We start from the raw sequence: 15978 nt of genomic DNA on the forward strand, positions 1-15978 counted from the left end.
ATCAAAAAGTCCTTGTCATTGTAAATCTTTCTTGCCGAATACAAAAAGGTGTCCTTCTTCAAATATGATTCTTCAACCTTAAATTGCATAGAGGAGTCTTTTTGTAAATGGGATAACCTAATGTATGTAGGAATTCTAGTGCCATTAGGATTCCTTAATCAAGTGAATTTAGGAAACCAAATGCAAATGGGATTTGGCTAAATCTTCTTCTAACATGACCAAACATGACAATGATTAGGCTTGTCCTAATCTTGCATAGATCTTGCATGGAATTCATGTCCAAATACATAAAACCTAAGATCAAGAAAATAACATTAAATGCACCAAATTCAATCAAATTTCAAAATTTTTGGACCAAAAGAACTTTTAAAACACTATATATTTTACTACTATCACACCCACCACACTTAGCTTTTTGCTTGTTTTCAAGTAAAACTCTAAAATCAACTATATTAATAATTAAAACAAATGTTCACAAAGTCAAAGATCTCACAAATCATCAATCAAGCACTATAGCATATTACAAAGATAGTTACAAACATAGATAAACAATAAATTCATTCAAAAAGTAAGCTTTTAATTTCATTCAACTCTTATGCATGTGAAGTTAATCCATCTCTAATTTATACATACAATCTAAGTATAAAGAATGCAACACATGCCATCACATATCAACTTAAAAATTGAATACACTTATATGTTTACTTTCCTTATTCCCTCTCCACTAATGTTAGATTTACATACTTGACTCAAGACCAAAAGGACTTTTTATGCTTGTAATGTAAAGCTTGGGTCAATGTAGGAAAAAGGAAATTTAGGCTCACTAGCCCTTTTGCTTAATTTCTTGAAATTTTTAAGACTTTTGATTTAACTTTGACAACTTTGAAAATTTTTCAAAACTTTGAAAATTTTTCAAAACTTTGAGGCAACACTTTATTTTGCTTTTTTTTTTTGTAGCCATTTTCAACTTTAGCCATTTGCACTTTTATTTTTGGTTTGCCAAGCTTTTCTTTTCTTTTTACTTTCCTTATGCCTCATTTCCTCCCAAATGTAAGGAATTATTCTCACGATTTGTCCAAATTATTCATAAGCAATATTGGGTTAGGTAATAACAAAAAGAAGGATAAATTAAAAAAAAAAAAAGGTTTGGGATTATAAATATGGCTAAATAAATAGCAAGGACAAAGATATATAAAAAGGCTCAAAATATAACGTACTAGGGATGCTTTATTAAAGGTGGGTTTGAAAAGGTTCAAATGGTCCAAAAAAGGCCTAAATCACTTTATAAATCAAATATAGTCTAGAATTTCACATCAAGGGTTGAATAGGTAAATTCTAAAGTCATACTCATTCTTCAAATTTCTATGCAACTTAATATCCACATAACTTTCCATAAAAACTTATGCATACCAAAGATCATGACTAAAAACACAAAACATAAAAAAAATCATACTTAAGAAATCATTCCATTACTTCACTATATTTATAATTTTCCTTATATCATACTTAAGTCAATCTTAACAATTCATAAAACATTAACTAAGTTGGCATTATCATGATTATAGTAAGTCAATTTGATTTGAAGACAAAGCAATTAGGAAAAATTTTGAAAAACACATTTTTAGCTCAAACAAAAATTTCCCTTCCCCCACTCTTAATTGGACAATATTTTAAAACAAACTTTGAAGAACTAGGGCAAAGGAAACAATCCCTTCTCTTTGCTTTCCTTGAGGTTGAAACTTGAATTCTTCATTATGCATCTATTTGCATTTCTTCATCCCTATAAAAACAACTCAAAAATAACAAAAAGATCAAAGCATATCTGTCTTAAAAACAAAATAAATATAAAACTAGAAAAAAATAAAACTAACTAAGAACTTAAAAATGTAAAACTTGGGTCACCTCCTAAGCAATGCTAGTTTTGGTTAAGCTTCACCATTCTTAGAATATAAGGTTATCTTATTCCTTCAGGAGGAAGTTTTTCATGTTGCATTTGCCTTTAAGGTGTCACATAAACTAAATTAGCTCTAAAAGGTGTATTAACATTCTTTTTAGGTATAACATAAGCTAGATTTGGATTCATTATGGCAACATTCAGCTTAGGGCTAGTAGGATTAGTTTTAGGCTTGCAAGGACTAGGGCATAGTGGGCTAGTTAAATGGGGCTAAAAGATTAAGTTCAACTCATTGACATTAGGTTTCTCCTTGACCCTAAACACAATTTGCACATCCTTATCATCTCTAAAGACACCATATCCTTCAATTACAACTTATATTCTTTTGTCCTTAAATCATAAAGTTAGATCATAATTATGCACATTAATTAAAGTTTTGGATGTCATAAGAAAAGGTCTACCTAAAGTAAGGGGCTTCATTATCCTTTATATCCAAAACAACAAAATCCATAGAGAAAGGCACATTTATCAACTTTCACAAGAACATTCTCCAACATTCCTCATAGTTTTTTAGTAGATTTATCAACCAATTTGATGCTAAATATGGAGGTCTCAATGTATTACATCCCAGCTACATAAAAACTTTCATAGGCATTAAGTTTATAATAGACCCAAAATCATAAAAAGCTTCATCAAATCATAAATGACCAACAACACAAGATATAGAGCAATTCCTTGGATCATTTTGCTTAGTTGGAAGAAGTTATTGAAGTGCAGGACTATAATCATCAACAAATGTAACATTTCTTAACTCTTTAAGTAGCTATTTTAGTATTGGCTTTGGTTTTGGTTGTGCAACATTGAATGTTTACTTTTGGGTTGACATCCTTTGAGTCATCCATATCCTTTTCACTTCTTAATCTTCTTTTTGCATTTCCTCCTTCTCATTTGGTTGTATACTCTGAAGAAATGCTCTTGCAACTTGACTTAACAATTCAATCTTCTTAGTCAAAATTTTTTTAAAGTATTCCTCAGGGTCTTCTTTATATTTTTCAGGATCTTTCTCTATTTTAAAATTTTCATCCATCTCCTAATTTGGTTTAACTCTTTCAAGGGCTTTTAGAGACATGTGATCAAAGCTATCAAAAACTTTTTTACCAAATCTCAAAACTCATTATCATCCATCACTAATTCCTTCCTAACAAAATTTACCTCAACCTGTTTTACAAAACTTGGCAATTTTACCACCACCAACTCATTTGTAATACCATCATCATTATTAGAATAATCTATAGTTTCTTTACCATAGGAATATACAACATTACATGCTTCATTGCCTTGTTTCTTAGGGTTAGACCTGATATTACTAGGCAAAGTTCTTAAAGGTCAATTGGCTATGGCTTGAGCTAGTTGACTTATTTGGGTTTCAAGGTTTTTACTTAATACAGTTTAGCTACGAATGATTGCATTATTGGATTGCATCAATTGGGTCAACATTTTTAAAAACTTGGTTTCTTTTCTTTGGTTAGGTTTGGGCAAAAGTTTGTATTTTAGGTGGTCGGTCGGTGGTTAAGTTGGTTTCAAGAAAAGTTTAGGTGGTTTGTCCAGCTAGGTTTTAAGTGTTGCTATATGGGTTATGTGTAGGCTTGGATTGTTGAACACATTAGACTATTTCTATCTTAAATTGACATTTTTCGGTAGCATATGGTCCATCACAAATTTCACAATAAACAAATGGGTTTTATATAGCATGGACAAAAGCAGTTTGATATGGGGTTCCTAGGAAATCAATTTTTTAGTCAAACTAGCTAATGGTGAAGTAATAAAAATAAGAGTACCAAGTTCATACACACTAGTAATTTTCTTGTGTACCCTATGCCCATACCTCATGGGCAATTGTTGGTCATTATCTTTTCAATCAACTCATGCACCTCTTTAGTGATCTTACTCATTATGGCTCCTCCAACAACTAAATCAAGTGTAGTTCTCATGGATGGTGTCAATCCATTATAGAAAATCTGAATTTGCAACCAAAGAGGAAGGCTACGATGTGGACATTTGCACATAGCTCTTTGAGTTTGTCCCACGCATCATATAAGTTTTCACCATCAAACTACATATATGTAGCAATTTCATTCCATATTTTAGCCATATTAGTAGGTGGAAAAATTTAACGAGGAACTTTTTGTATTAAGTCATCCTCTATTGTGATCGATCTATATAACCATTGTATTTAAAGGAAAAAATTTAGTGAGGAACTTTTTATATTAAAAAGATAACCAACTTTTTACCTTGTTGTCCCTAATATAAAAAGGAAAAAATCTTAGTCGAATTGCATCATCTAAAACACCATTATATTTAAATGTATCACATAATTCAAGAATATTAAAAAAATGAATATTTGAATGATTGTTTAGTAACCCTCCAAACTATATAGAATTTTAGACCATTTGAATAATTAAAGGCTTAATCTTAAAGTTGTTTGCTTGGATAGCCAGCCTTTTTATTAATGGCTGAAATCCATTGGCATTAGGAACCACATAGTCCATTAGCATTCTATGATCTTTATTGTTTGCATTTGCCATTTGAATTGGTGCTAGTGGTGTTGTTTACTCTCTTTTCAAATGCCTAAGAGTTCTTTCGATTTCTTTATCAAGTGAAGCTAGGTCAAAACTTCTAGATCTACACATACAAACAAAGAACAAATCAAAATAGTTTAAAACAAATAAAGAAAAATGTTTAGATTATAAGGGAGCTAAAAATCCTTATTGATATTGATTCTAAACACCAATATAATCCCCAGCAACAATACTAAAAACTTGATTGTTGCCTTTAGTAATGCTTGTAAGTGCATAGATTGTAATAAAGTAATGTAGTGAGTGAGTAAAGTATCGTCCCACGAGAATTATATAATTGAATTGTTGGGTGACAATCAAGTACCAAATGTGATAAGCTACTATCTTATATCCAACTAATAGAAATATTGATTTGAAAGCAATTGAAAATAATGAAAGAAAGATTGTGTAGGGCTAGATCTACTTATCAAATTATCACTTGGAAAGTATTAGATTGTGACTAAATAGATCTATAAGTAAAATAATCGAAAGCTTTGAAAGAAAAAAAAGATTAATGAAGGTAGAAAGTTCTAAAAGCATAAAAGAAAGAATGGAAACAAGATTACTTTAAATAGAAACTTAGTATGAAAGAATGTAATATGGCTGAAACTATAAGAATAATAAAACAACTTGAACAACAAAACTTGTACAAAAAGCTTTAAGAGAACTAAATCTTAAATGTAAAAGAATGCTTGTATTAAGAAAAAAACTAATTTAGAAAATAGTTTAGTTATGACTAATTTGTCACCTTAGCCAAACTATAAAAGAAAACTTAAAAAAACTAGGAAAAATCATAAAGAAGAAAGAAGAGATGTCTAGAATGTAATGCTTTAAAAATAAAAGAGCCTCCTTATTTATAATGGTGGGTTTGGTATGGGGGGATTTGGATTGCAAGAGTTCTTGTCCTATCCAAATTCTAAAAGATAAAAGTTATCCTAATTTTCAAGTGGTTGGCCAAACATGGAGTCTTGGATCTTAGAAAGTCTTGGTCAAATGGGTCATTTTGGGATTCAATCTTGTCTATCCAATTATCTTGCATGATTGATCTTACATTCATGAAGAATGGTTTGGTTAAACATGGTTTATCAAGACCATGTAGTTGCACCTAATTCAAACTCTTTTGAATAAAAGATCAAAAAGTCCTTCTATAATAACTCTTCCAATAGTGATTAAAAGGTCCTTGTCTTTGTAATGCAATAAGTAGTTCTTTAAATAATAGTCTTCAATCTTCAATTGCATGTAGGAGTCTTCTTGTAAATGGGATAAACAAATGTATATGGAATTATAGTGCCATTACAATTCTTTAATCCAAGTGAATTTAGGAAACCAAATGCAAATGAGATTTAGTTAAATCCTCTTCTAACATGGCCAAACAAGACAATGATTAGGCCTATCCTAATCTTGCATGAATCTTGCATGAAATTGCATGGAATTCACATCCAAACACATAAAACCTAAAGATCAAGAAAATAAACATTAAATACACCAAATTCAGACAAATTTTAAAATTTTTAGGCAAAAAAAAACTTGTAAAACACTATATATTTTACTACTATTGAAAGATGTGGAGCTTGTGTTAGCCAAATAGAACTCCTTTCTATGGTTTATTTGTGCTTCCATGCTTAGGTGTCTTGCCAAGTCAACATTTTTTTGTAATTTAAATGGGATATTTTAGCTAAGTTGAATTCTAAAACCATATCTTCTTAATTTGTTGAACTCAAGTAGAAACTTTTTTTGAAAAGAATCTTTTGTGCATAATAACTCTTGCCTTAGCCTTCTTGATTTATTTCACTTGGCTTAAAAATCCTTTAAAATTTAAAAAAGTCCTCGTACATTAAAGCTTCTTCTTTGGTCAAACATAAAATGATCATACATTGGGCCTTTGGGTCAGCTATATGTTAGGCTACATATTGTGAGCTTAGATTCTTTTATATTCATGCCAAATTGGGCTTTGATAGACTCTTTTATGCCTTGGCCAAATATCATCCTCAAATTTTGCTTAAAGTGCATAGTTCATGCATGGCCACCTTTTTGCCACCTTTGCATGGTTTACAATGCTATTTATGTTCAAATTGACCAAATTCTTCATGTAACCTAAAAGTCAAGATTTCAACACATTAAAGTACCAAATTTATGAAAATTTTCAAAATTTGACACTAAATGGACTTATAAAAAGCTATAAATTCTACAATCATCAATCACACTTTCAAATCCTATTGTGTTAATCATTTAAAGTGGTTTTTGGGTTTGTCAATGAAATCTCTATTTGATGAAATTATGATAATTGTACATCCTTAGTTACAAGCTATTAATCTCTTTCAAGAAGCTTAACTATGCATTTCATTATGAAACTTAGGTTTATGTTTGTTTCATATGCATTGTCATGGTTTCATGAATAAGAACTCCAATCCCTATACTTTAATTGCTCAATTGACCATACATGCAAAGACATAAACCAATTATCATAGTGTCAATTCATCAAAATCAAAAATGTTTTAGATTGGACTAGGATAACTTACTATTTGATTCATGCTTTAAAGGATTTAAATAAGTAAAGCATTTCATGCCAACAAAAGTATTTAAATCAAATATAAATATCCAAGCATATGTTTAATACATATCCTAAACCAATTTGGCTACAAGACCAAAAATAAAAATCCTTAAACATTCATGGCTTTCAAGTGAAATAAACATACAATGTTTAAAACTAAATTAGATAAATGCTTAAAGAAAAATTCTTAAAATAAGCTTCATAGTCTTATGATAGGCACAAGCTTTTATTCAATCATCATTATCTCTCCTTTGATTGGTCCTTGAAATATATCAAACATATATGAGAACTAATCTAAAAAAAAAAAATCTTATACCATAAGCACTAAAAGCAATGATCTCATAATCATACCTAAAGTAAAAGCTTCTTTAACATTTTTCCCTTTCATGGTGTCGAGATATTCCTTGCAATTATGCCTCTAATGATAGCTTGTCTTCTTTGTCTCATCCTTCTTCATTCTTCCAATCAGTTTCAAAATCTTGAAAGAAGTCCCCCCATTCTTTTTCTCCTTTTTAAAGGCCTTTTTCTTCTATTCTTACCCTTAGGAATAAAAGAAATAAGATTGATAAAAGATTTCTCCTTATCAATGGTCTTCTAAGCATGTGTGAGAATCTTTAACAAACTTAAAAAGGCAGTTTGAATTCAATTCATGTTGAAGTTCAACACAAATTATCAGTAGCTTTAAGGTAATAAAAAAAGTACTAAGTCTATATTTAGCTCGTGATTCATACCCCAACCAAGTTGCACAAGTATAGTGATATTTCTAATCATGTTAAGCACACGACACTTCGTAGAACTACCTTTAAACATTTTTTACCAAAACAATTCCTTAGTGATGTCAAACCTCTCAATGCTATTTTCTTTGTCAAATAATTCATAAAAGTTAAGAAGAATATCATGAGAATTAATGGTTTCATGCTACTTTTAAAGCTCAAGAGACATGCTTGCTAACATCACACATATGGTTTGTATGAGATCATGCATATGAACTCTATAAGCTTCTCTTGCCTCATCAGTGGCATCAACATAGGGTGCCTTAAAAATAAAATCATCAAAGACATATGCCCTTTTTTGTTGTGTAAGCATAATCTTAATATTGCAAAGCCAATCAAGAAGGTTTGGGCTAGTGAGCTTGTTAACATCAAGTATGCTACACAGTAACAGATTGCTAGCCATAATTATTTGTATCCTCTATAAACCAGAACTAAAATCAACTTACATTGCAAGTGATAATCATTAAAACAAGGTTTTAAATCTTAAATGATTACTTTCATTGTTTTGTTAAAATAATAGCCTTCTATTATTATTTTGAGAAATTTAACACTTAAAACTTTTAATGAGCTAAAACCCCTTTCATCCCACCATAACCTTGAGTGACTCAACAAGCCATGATGAAACAACTTAGGTAGGTAACTTTGCTTACCAATTGAATCTCTTTATAACTCTCAAATTAGTTAGGTGATAACTCTCTGTCTAAATACATTATATGTATTTCGCCTAACCATTGCCTCTAGTGTCATGTGGTGAAGTGTGACACATCTAAACTAGACAACTCTAGTTAAGTAAGACCCGTCTCTATAGCTTAAATATATTCATCTAAAAGTTTGACCGTGAGTGACTTAACAAATGTCCAATTAAAAGAACTTTGGATAGCTTGCTATATTGGTGAAAGACAACTTTATCATGCGAAGCATGTGACTCGATATTTTAATGAGTGATTTTCATATAAGTCATACTTTAGGTCTATTCAAAATATCATGACATAAGCAGGATTTATCACAATTATGTATCATATATAAACATTCAAAATAAATCTATGACATGCAAACTACTAGGATGTAGGGACTTTTATCTAATTTAAATTCTCTTGAGCCATAAAAGGAATTAGGTGGTTAAATTCGAAGGGATTACAAGCATAAGATCAACTTTTGATGTATAGTAAGGCATGCGACCCAAACCCTGAGGTTTTTTGCTTTTGGTAATCTCTTTGTCTCTTCCATTAATGCCTTATGGATCTTTGTCTTGGACTTGTAACGATCCTATTCTAATCATAATCTATAAAGTACATAATATCTACATAACTTTATTAGAAACCTCAAGTTACATTCAAGGGGAGTAAGATGAGAAAAGAATTTTACCACTTGAGAATGAATGGAGATAAGGCAGGGTTTGCAAACTCTATTTCAAAAATACCAAATATGAAACATTCAACCATACATTCCCTAGTCACACTAGGTTCTTAGTCCATAATCATCCTCATGCATACATAATCATATTATGAATATTAAAGAAAATAGTCATGCTTAATGTCACTTATTGATCATATGTGGTAATTGAATTAAAGCATACATTATGTTCAATTCAAATCATTTAGTCATTGTCCTTGATAATGCAAGACAATGATCAAGATAATATTTTCAAAACATTCAAAATACATATGTAATCTTATTATCTTTTTTGATAATTTTTAAATCTTTTCAATTTAGTCTTTTCAAACTAGGGTTTTTTTCAATTTAGGATAAAATACATGCAAAATCAAAATGTTCATAAACATTCAATGAAACTCATTCAAATTCTAACATATAAAAAATTTCCATTCCTTTTTAACCATTTTAGTAAATTGCCATTCTAGAAAGTCACCATTTTAGGAAAGTTACGATTTTAAAAACCATTTTAATTTTAGGAAATCTAACTTTCCTTTTTTTTTTCTACTTCCTAATTTTGCTTATTAATCATATACAATATTGTCTTGACCTGACAAGCCGCTTCTAACCCTTAAGAGTCTTCCAATTCCAAATTTGGAAACTTATTCCTAATTTGAGCCAAACTATAATTGTTTATGGTAAGTCAATTAAAATTCCTAACTTTTAGGATTTCTAATTAAACTACTAAAAATTTTCCTATTTCTTGAATTGCCCTAGAAATCAACCAAGACCAAAACACCCAAAATTCATGTGCCTGCCGCTAGCCCTAATTTGAATTATGCCTTAGCATCCAACCTCAATTGAAGATAGCAACTTGTTTCTTGTGTTTTTTGTGTATTAAGCAACTTAGGCATCTTATGCCATCACCTTTTATTCTAATTTTGCTCTTAATTCCTCATTTGTTCATGAATCATATTTATGAATTCAAGGCTATCTAAAATTTCTAGCAAGCATGCAAAATTCATAAACACCAAATTAATAAGATTTAAGTAGCCAAAATCGAAAACAAAAAGCTAACCTAATCGCATGAAGCAAATAAGGTTTGGACTTAATCAAATCATGATTTATATGAGTTGGTAACATTCATGTTCATACAATTAACAATTAACTATAACATACATCATATGTATCAAATATCTACATAATAGAATAAATAAACAACAAATGGCTGAAAATATTCCTCAAGTTCATACTTGTGTTTGTGATTATAATTTGAAATTTTCTAAACACGTATCTTATTAGAATCATACCATCACTCAAAGATCTTATAATCTTAAGTGAAATAGTCTTTAGTTGTGTCTAAAAATCAAAAGAGCTCACAACCTAAGCAATCTAATTATGTGGTCTCTAATGGTGATCTACATTGTTGGTATATATCTTTCAAGCCAAATCAATTTTGGTGAAAACATTATCATGTTGTGAAACTTTGATGTTTGATATCTAATAAAGGTCTTGATTGCTTTATCATTAAGCGTGTATATATATTTTGTTATTGACACTTACTTGATAAAGACCTCAAACTATAAATAAAGCTTTGCAAGGGAATTACAATGAGATTGTAATTATGAAATCATCATTACATAAAAGCTATATGTTCCTAAATAGTTCCTAGTTGGTGTTCTATCAATAAGAGAACATTGACAAAAGTTGTTGAGACTAGCATATGGTTATGGTTTTACTTATGAAGCCAGCAACCATTCTCATAGGTTGAAGTATAGTAAACTTTAGCTAACGTGTAGGTGCTTGTTGTAAGATCAAATTCACTAAACATGACCTAAGATAACAATGCTATATGGTAGTCCACATAGTATATATAACTACATTTCATGTGATGGTTGTATAAATGATCCTTTAACTTGAGATTACTTATAATCTTGTATGATGTATTTTACACTTTGAGTTTACTTATAGTTCAAACCAATAATGTTGTAGTATAGTATATTTGGGTAAAACGTTGGCATATGATGCATGAAGTAATCAAGATAGGATTCATCACCTTGTATGATCAAGAGAGCATCTCAATTAGATTTGATTGAATTAACTCTAGAAATCTTTGACCAAAGTGAAACAAGAGTTTAAAATTGCTCTAAAGCTTATTCGTGAGTTAATGTCAAGGATAAGACTTAACATGATTGAATAAGATTGAGTAGACATTAAACCATGCTCAATGTTCAAGCCAAGATACGTAATGATGAAAGGATAATAATTATTCATTAACACCATGCATGAATAGGTTTTCAAGACACATTGACTTTCTTTAGTAATGGGGTCATGACAATATAGCTAGCATTGATTATGATCTATAAACATAAGATTGGCTAATTAGAGAATTAGTGATGAAGTCAAAAGTTTTGATTTATCTAAGCTTAATATAAAGGATTAAAATGCTTATATTTATTGCCAACGCGCTAAGGAACCTAATGGGTCACACATAATAGGACAATTGTGAAAGATTAAAATTAGGATAAATTAAGTTGGACTTAATTTAGTTTGGGTTAGACACAAAAATAGAGGAAATAAACAAGAGACACAATGTCTACTTGTTATAGGCATTCGGCATACATAAGGGCTAATAGGGAATTAAGCCATTTATGAATAACCCTAAGCTAAACAAACCCTTTTCTATAAAAGAAACATTAGCTACCCTTCTTGTTACATGCGAAGACAAGCTAAGCGTAATTCTAAGAGAGAGCATTTTCATCTTAGGTGTTGAACACAAACTTCAGACAAAAAAAAAAAAGGGGATTTGAATTACTTACTAGCTACAGTATAAGTCTTGTTCCTCCTTTACTTAGAGAAGATTTTTCCATAGTTGTTCGTGTGGATCATCATTAGAAGCTGCACATTTGGACATCTTTTGACTTGCAAAAGAAATTTAGTGATCATTTGGTTAAAGTAAAGCAAAGTTGGCATTAGAGGTCAACTACCATTGGTCAAACCCATATGTTGTTGTTTGTGTGATCTTATTAATTGATCTTGGCTTTAAGAAGTAAAAAAAAAATTTAATATTTAGCTTCTATTACTTTGTATGTTGATAAATAATTCCCTTTATACATCCTAACTCTTATCAAAACCTTTATAAGGTGGGATTCTAATCTTGTGCTAGAAAGTGTTTGACTTCATAAATCAACAAGAAACCAATCCCTATCTTGGCCAAAAGCCTTAAAGTATCAAAAAGGAGGAAAAATAACTTTTTTACAGAAACATAAGGTGCAACTAGACCCGGAAAAAAAACCCTAGTTTTGCCACCAACCTTAGTTTGTCTTACAAACTTGCAATTCTCGATTGCACAATATGTTTTGCATATTCAACCAAGGTTATAAAAGGTGTATTTATAATGCCTCTCAATTTTCATTACATTTAGGATGTAACTTTTACACCTTTTGTACTTAAATCCCTTAATATTTAAATTTTAACCTTGTTATTTTTCGTTTCTTTCAATTATCAGTTAAGACCAACTTAATTGCATAATCTTAATTTAATTCAATAATGTCACCTTATGTGTGTGACCAATTAAGCTTCTAATAATATTGGTAATGAATATATCAAATTGATCAAAGATTATTAACATATATTTATAAATCATGAGTGACATCTAGTAATGCATCATGACCACCCAAACATTGAAGAGTCAAGATTGTTTCGACCTAACCTTTCAATATTCAGTCTATCAATGTAATTTGATCTTTCCATCATATATCCCAAAAAGCCATAAGCATGTGGTATTGACTATTAATGAATACTTTTCATATTGGTTTTTGTAGCTTTTAGTCAACATGTATGAATTTAGCAATAAACCATTTCTTTTAAATTCACATCATGTTTTAGCCAAAAACTTTATAACTTAATTAAAGAAAAAAAGAAATGAGATATGTCCCCTCATATCACTTAAGATGATGGATCCTCTTTTGATTACTCATCTACCTTTGCATGTTTTAAACCATAGCCAAAAGCATCCTTTTTAGGCATTAGGTGGCTTAATCTGTAAAGGTGAAATCAAAGTATAATGTTTCACAAACAAAATGACTTAATGTCTTAAATCTATGGACTAGTTAATGACTAACACATCAGAACATTTATATAGACAATTGAGTGAGATACCAAATAGAGTTCTTATAGCTAGCCATGTTTAAGAACTTATTCTTTAACGAGCACCCTCATGTTATCCCTAAGTATCTTCATACTTTAACTTATAAGATCAATTACTTATTTCACAAGTAAGAAGGCTTAACAAATGCCATCTCTAAGCATTGTTGATACCTTGTCTCAACAATACATTGTCCAACTACAATTTTAAGTATATAACTTTGATGTATAAGGATCTTATAATTATAATCCTTTACAATTCCTTTGCAAGGCCATTAAGGTCCAGTGATTCCTCTAATTATCACTTTGATAACTCTTTACCCTCATACTAATGATAAAGGAAAAACCTTTTAATTACTAGAATATATGCTACTTGGTGCAACTTAGATGTATGTCCATTGGGCAACCAATTAGCTCTAGGGCATATACACTAACTATCACAATAAGTGGATGTAAAAGTTACATAACCTCTCCAATAGAGCTGCCATAGTGAACGGAGTAAGTTTCACCTTTAGTATTCATTTCAATGTTGAGATCCAAGGTTTGATTAGTAGCTATCAATTGATTTATTTAAGGTCACATACCTCTCTATTTATTCCAAAAACAAACGATGCAATATGAGCAATTTATATGTCCTTACTATCGTGCATACATTTATAAAGAAACATGTGGGTTAGCAGCCTCAAGTGGTTTATCAACCATTCATGATGCATATCACCCTATTATCAATCAATTCTAATCAAACATATAGTTCAAGCTTATAATATTAAGTAAGAAAGTGTAAGCAGAAAGCATGAAATGCAATCTAGTCTAAATGGCATATCATAATGACAATTTAATAAAAATGCCTCAATGGCATATTTAATGCGACCATTTTTTAAAAAAAATCTAAATTGATAGGATATTGCATGGCATATTGGACATGGATTTACATGGAAAATATCCAATCCCTAAACAATAAAAAAAAAATCTTAATTTCAACTATATGGCATATCGTTATAAATTCCTAAGGCTACATTATGTGTGATCATGGATGATATATCACATGCTTATAATTTAATAAAAGACTTAAAATGCCTAAGTGTTATAAGGAATATATTTGAGTGTATTTGCCTAATACAAGATCTAATATGACAATTGAGCATAGTTCACCTTTATTAGAACTCTCAAATTTATAGGTAAAGTTTTTAGCTTGATCAAGACCTTTTTAAAAAAATTTATTCTAATTAGAACTCTTTGAGTAAAGTTTTGGTGCAACTGTAACTTTATAGGAGAGTTTCAGTGGAATTAGACATTTTAAGAGAATTTTGGTGGAATTGAAACTCTTTGGATAAGAGTTTTGGTTGGACTAGGATTCTTAGGCTATAGTTATGGTTAGATTGGGATCTTAGGATAAAAATTTTAGTTGGATTAGGATTCTTTAGAGCAACATTTTGATAGGACTTAACTTAGTATTTAAGCCTTTGATGGTATGTTAGAATGACAGGGACAAGGTTTTAGGGATTGGTATAGTGGTAACAGGTGAAATGAGGGTGAAAAGCAATTCTAATAAGGTACTATCAATTGGCTGGTGTCACAATTGGGCTTTTAGAGATTTTGGCAAATAGTCAAACAAAGGCGTGGGATAAGTCGAAGGTTTATACTTAGGTGAAGACTTCAAGCTATTTAAGTGGCTATAGGTGGTTGACAATGCCTTTTTGTAAGGTTAAAAAGATAGAAATGAGGAAAATTCTTCAAAACTTTGGAAAAATCTTAAGGAAGGCTTAGAATTGAGTTTCTCAAAGAGTGAAAAGAGAACTACTTGACCTATTATGAATAAAAACTAGAAATGACTATTTATAGTGAGGGGCTAAAAGTTGGAAATAAGGATTGAACTTTATCAGTTGAGAAAGATAACTCTACAAATGGATTATCAAAAGATATTTTCAAAAAAAAATACATTTATCATCCAAATTGCCTCCATATGAGATTTATTTAGGACTTTTACCTTCAAAAAGTCAATTATTAGCTAGCAATATCATTTTAAGAAGATAAATACAAAAATATATAAATCATGAAATTCATCCAAAAATAAAAGTGGGCCAATTAACATATACAATTATCAATCGACACTTCACTCATAGCATCGCATATTCAAATTCATATAGTCACAACTTTCTCATCCGATGTCAAAATTGATTGATATTTATGTAGTAGGAAAGCTTAAAGAGCTTAAATTCTAATGAAACTGGTTTCACTAAAAAATTCATAGTAATTTGTAAGATGTGATAAAAATACTAAACATATGTTAGGTTATAAGACATGTTTTGTATTTTAGTCATATCTTTATTGAATACTAATCATATTTGAATTTATAATATATCAAAAGAAAAGGAAAAATGATTGATCTTTCCAACAGTATAAAGTTTGTACAATAATTCCAAGTATTTGAAACATATTTCAACAATGTTAAGTTTGTCCAATACAACATATTTGAAACGTTATGAGCTTCAAAATTAGATATCAAAGACTAAAGTAAAAGTTCTCCAAATGGTTTCAAAATCAACTTTAATGCATATCACATCAATTCTGATTCTTCCAAAATTTGCAAAACCTTTTGAAAATCTATTATTAAGGTACAAAATTTTT

General features: G+C 30.0%; 1 non-coding gene across 1 annotated transcript; it reads left to right on the plus strand.

Moving 5' to 3' along the window:
* The first annotated feature begins 3934 nt into the window (after positions 1–3934).
* On the plus strand, positions 3935–4040 carry LOC149514689 (small nucleolar RNA R71). Its single transcript, XR_016328403.1, has one exon. It is a non-coding gene; the product is annotated as a small nucleolar RNA R71 (small nucleolar RNA).
* Positions 4041–15978: the final 11938 nt, after the last annotated feature.

This window comes from Durio zibethinus, chromosome 15, assembly GCF_047325235.1.
Source record: "Durio zibethinus cultivar Kanyao isolate XHJ-2024 chromosome 15, ASM4732523v1, whole genome shotgun sequence".
NCBI lineage: Eukaryota > Viridiplantae > Streptophyta > Magnoliopsida > Malvales > Malvaceae > Durio > Durio zibethinus.